The following is a 5,018-nucleotide window of genomic DNA, read 5'->3' on the forward strand; positions in this document are numbered from 1 at the left end:
TTCATGAATAACAATGAATTTCTAAGCAACAATTATTAATTTGTCGCCAAGATACTGAAATATAAAGGCTAAAACTAAAATAAAAACATTTTTTTAAAAGTATTGCTAAAATATTAGTTCTCATGTTTAGCAGTTTTTCTCCTTTGAGTATATGTGAATGTTGTAAGCTATTTAATTCAATAAACATTGCCAAACCGAATTAATTTCAATCATATTTCTGACTAAAATTGAATCCAATACTTAATAAACAGATTGCAACCCTGAGCACTAACTCAAGCGCTTTATTTATGAGCCCGAATTGAAGATTACGTGAAGGTGTGGTGTAAAAGCAAAATACGAAAGACATGGTTGAACTTGCTATTTTCGTATTAATGAATATTTATGGGACATCGTGAGATACAATTTTTTTCATTTTCAAAAGGTGAGATACGATTTATTTTATTTTGAAAAGGTTAGGCGACAAGAGAAACCCATCAAACTACACATACTAGACACAATATTAATTATTTTTTCCAAAATTGTAGCGGAAGAAGAATACTTCGTATCTGTAAAGAACTGCAAGAATTTACTCCACCAAAATAAGGGGGAATGTATCCGAAGAACTTAAGATACAGGGAGAAGACAACCAGGCAGCTTAGGCCAGTTCCTGTTCGACCTAGAAATGGACAAAATAATAGAGAAAGTAAAACACTATCCGGCTACAAAATAGGAAATAGAAACGCAGTTGCTTCGTTGAGAAGTCTTAACTACCTACCTACAAACGATTCAAAAAATGCATCGCAGGCAAATGTCTCCTATTTTATTCAGAATTACCAATAAATCAAAAAAAAGGCAAAAAATTCTTCATAAATCTCAGCACTAACGCACAAAGTTTGCAGCTTCTGAATTCTCAATCTCAATCCTATAGGAAAAATACAATACGGCACATTAATTAGAATGTAAGAGAGTGGCATAGCATTTTTTCTATATTTCGATTAAAATAATTATGACTTTAATTACTTTTCTTTGTGATCCCCTCTTTTTGCTATACAATCAATCCATCTTAACTGGTAAATATCCTGGACTTTGGAAAATTGTCGTGCCCATTTTGAAATCCGGTGATAAGAATAATCGGCGATCTTTCTCTAAGTCACTTCTGCAACTTGTTTGAGTCACTTGTTTTGGAGTAATTATTCTTTATTGTTAAGGGGCGTATTGAACCGAATCAGCACGGATTTTTTCTTAAAAGATTAATCGTAACTGATTTGGTACCGATTGTTCTGTCAGTCAGTGGCAATATGGAGCAGGGGTTCGAGACTTGTGCCGTTTACACCGATTTATAGAAATTTTTTGATAAAATACACCACCCAACTCTTGCCGTGGAACTGTAGAATTTCGGTGTGCACGGTGTTTTGCTCGCCCTCCTCATGAGTTACTTGAGTGGACTAACTCAGTATGTTGTTGTAAATGGGAAAAAATCAAAGAATACAAATATAACTTCAGGTGTACCTTAAGGGTCGCATTTGGGTCCCCTATTGTTTGCTATTTTCCTATTTGATGTTATCCAGTGCTTTTTACATAGTAATTAATCCTTGTATGTAGATGATCTAAAAATTTCAAAATCGGTATTATATCGGTAATATTGTTCTCCGAACAGATTGTTTGTTAACCCTGAGAAATGTCACTGTATTTTGTTTACAAAAAAAATAACACAATTGCAAATTGAAAGTTATCTCTACCTAGGTAACTACAAATTGAACTTTTCGGACTCTGTAAAGGACCTGGGTATTACATGGGATTCGGAGCTTCTTTTTGAGATGCACGTAAAAACATTGTTCCAAAGGCTCTTCTAAAGAGTCTTGGATTTATTTTGCGGGTGACTAGTGGGTTTAATAATAAAAAACCTTTAATAATTCTTTTTTACAGTCTTGTCAGACCCGTGTTGGAACATGCTACGCCAGTCTGGAATTTAATGTATTTTTAAATATATCGAACGGCTAAAGAGTGTACAATGAAAATTTGTTAATGTTATAAATTATAGATTTGATAGACAGAGACATTTTTTAGTTATAGTGAAAACTTTCATTTTTATTGCATGCAGTCTTTGGAAAATCGTAGAACAAATTTTGATTTATTATTGCTTTATAAAATTGAAAACAATTTGATTGAATGTCTTTTCGTTTTGGAAAAATATACTTTAATCGTAATCCCTACATTCCTCGCAACTACTCTTCTAACTCTCTAATTTTCAGATTTTCCCGTACTTATAACAGGGTAGAGAACGCGTTTCCGGATCTTGATCTATTTGCTCTGAGCTTCGAAGCCTTTAACCGACACTTAAAACGGTATACCAATTAACATACTGTAATAAAAAGCTGTAATTATTTCTTAATTAGATTTAGCTGGTAAAAAATAATTTAAACTAGTCCACTGACAAAGTATCTCTTTTCTGTGACATTTTGTGATTTCCTTTTATTGGACAGTTACGTCTGTTTGTAGGAAAGAATTGTTTATAAATAAATAAATAAAATCAATAGCTTTCAAAAATTTAATATTTTAGAACCCGTCTCCACAGATTTATCAATTTTGATGTCGAATTTTAAACGAATAATCGCGAAATTTTAAACCCTCGCCGAATGGTCGTATATCTGATTCGATATTCCGATCAGGCTGCGTGTCGTATTTTCGGTAGGGCTGCCTATATGTCAGTGACGGTAATTGTGGGGCATCAGTTGGTAATTAACAATAACCGACTGCAATGCACCTCCTCTCTACGTGTTACCAGGGCAACGTTCACCTAAGCTCCCTCGAGAATGTGATACATGACGTGTGTACCGTGAATTGCGTTTAGGCCGCGCAAACGTTTTTCCCGGAAAATCACAACAAATGCTAATTCGCTTCCGAGTTAGTAGAAACCGATGCACAATAGAATAATTTGTTTCCGCCGTTTAAAACATATACGTTTGGTATTCAAAACGCCGCGTCGGTTACAGTCCACCACTTTGTTGTGAAAAAACTAATTTTTGACCGGTGACGTGTTATGGTTTGGTAAATGTTTCTTGCTAAAAAATGAAGCGTCCGATGGCAAGTTTATTGATTTTGGGGTTGAATTTTCTTTATTGTGTTGTATGTCGTACTGGCGGGCAAACTTTACATTTTTCCGCTGGTTTATAAACTTAAGTTTTGGTTAGTTTGTTTGTTTGTTTAGTTAGTGTTGTTTACTGTTTCTATAAAAAATGCCGGATATAATAACTTTTAGCCCAACATGCCCATCTTCCACTAAAACCTCATTGAAAATAAAGATACCAATTACTAGGTCTTATTCTTGAGAGCAAACGTCATTTAGAAAATATCTAAAACCCGCAGCCTGCGTAAACAAATTCTGAATAAAATAAAATGTCCTGCTTTTCTGGCGATAGACTGGGGCGAGAACCAGCATCAAAACGGGCCTAAGATCTCAAATTTAAATTTACAAATTTTATTTTCTATAAACTATAAAATTTATCTCATTTCTTTAAATATCGTGTGCTAATGTACTAGTACATATTAGCAAATTAGCCAAACCCTCAATGCTGACGATTTTTAAATAATAATTTAATTGCTGGACATTTGCTGATAATGCATCTGTACGAGAACTGCTTTGTACATAAATTAGTAAAATACAATTGTTTATCTACACACGGAAAATATTTCAATTAAATTATTATAGTTAATGATTTATTAGTTATACGCTGTAACTAATTTTTGTTTGTTTGTTGTTTGAATTTGATATTAATTATTGGGAGAGGCTGGCCATTTTTTACTCTTTTGTTCATGCTTAATGAATCTTTCTTATTATTGGTTAAAAGATTTCTATAATTTCTATGAATTGAACATAATGCCTCAGTCAACTATTTGTATAGGAGCAATGAACACTTAAAACCATGCTAAACTGTCAATGTAGATTGTAATGAAATTCTTTCCGCGTCTGCGACAAAGCTTTTCATTTGCCAAAGCTTCAATACGACAACAACGAAACTAAGGTATTCTATTTTACTATATATTCTCATCGAATATATAGTAAAATGTTGTCGATAGTTGTTCTAATCTTCCGTATTTATTTTACTTTTAATCAATTGACGATGGTGATTGATTGATCAATTAATGTAGGTTATATAACACCTTCAAGAGAAGTAGATATGCTATGCAAGTTCGGTCCTCATGTCGATTGTTTCTGTATATAAATACACATAAAAAATGTCAAGATCCACATTAACAAAATCCTTAGCTAATCGATCAAGGTGACGCCATGATATCACGGGATCGCGTGACGACCTTGAACGGACCGACTTTCCGCAGAACCTCTATAAACTATCTACTTAGCAGGTGTTTCTACTTTCTAAATAGGTATAAATTGACTGGTGGACGCCAGAACACACAATTCTTACTATCATTCTAATTATGTACCTTACTTAACCCAATCACAGTTAAAACGCTGATAGTTTTCTATTTCTCTTTAAGCCTTATTAGCGGTTTGGGGGTGATGAGACGTCAAAAAAACGAGATTCGATCCGCCGCTGGGTCTCATTGGAATTCGGGACAGGCACGCGTTGGAGCGAGTCGCAGATGCGATGCCCAATAACAAGACGGAGACGCCATCGCGCCAGCGTCTTGTCGTCATGCATTTTTATTCCCCTCCACGAATGTTTTAAGAAGGAGCAAGGTATTAAGAAACCGGCCGACAAAGCTGAAAAGAATAATGATTCTTAATTTTCATTTCGTTCCTATACTCCCGCTACGTGACCGGAAATTTAAATGCAGATATGTCACGGGGAATTTTTTGGCTTTGGCAACCCGGTCATTTGTTAGAAAATGCAATAATGGTTTACCGAGTTGTCACACCGTTGTGCATCGTCGGTCAACTTGAAATATTGGGGTACAATCTTCGAGGTGATGCGTCTCTGGTAGACGCTAAAGTGTCCGGTTCCCTTCACATCAAGTAAAATGAAAATCTTGGGAAAGTTCCACTGATACGTTCGGGTGATTGCACAACTAGATTT

This window comes from Cylas formicarius, unplaced genomic scaffold (genome assembly GCF_029955315.1).
Source record: "Cylas formicarius isolate icCylForm1 unplaced genomic scaffold, icCylForm1.1 PGA_scaffold_1__22_contigs__length_36826433, whole genome shotgun sequence".
In the NCBI taxonomy this organism is placed as follows: Eukaryota; Metazoa; Arthropoda; class Insecta; order Coleoptera; family Brentidae; genus Cylas; species Cylas formicarius.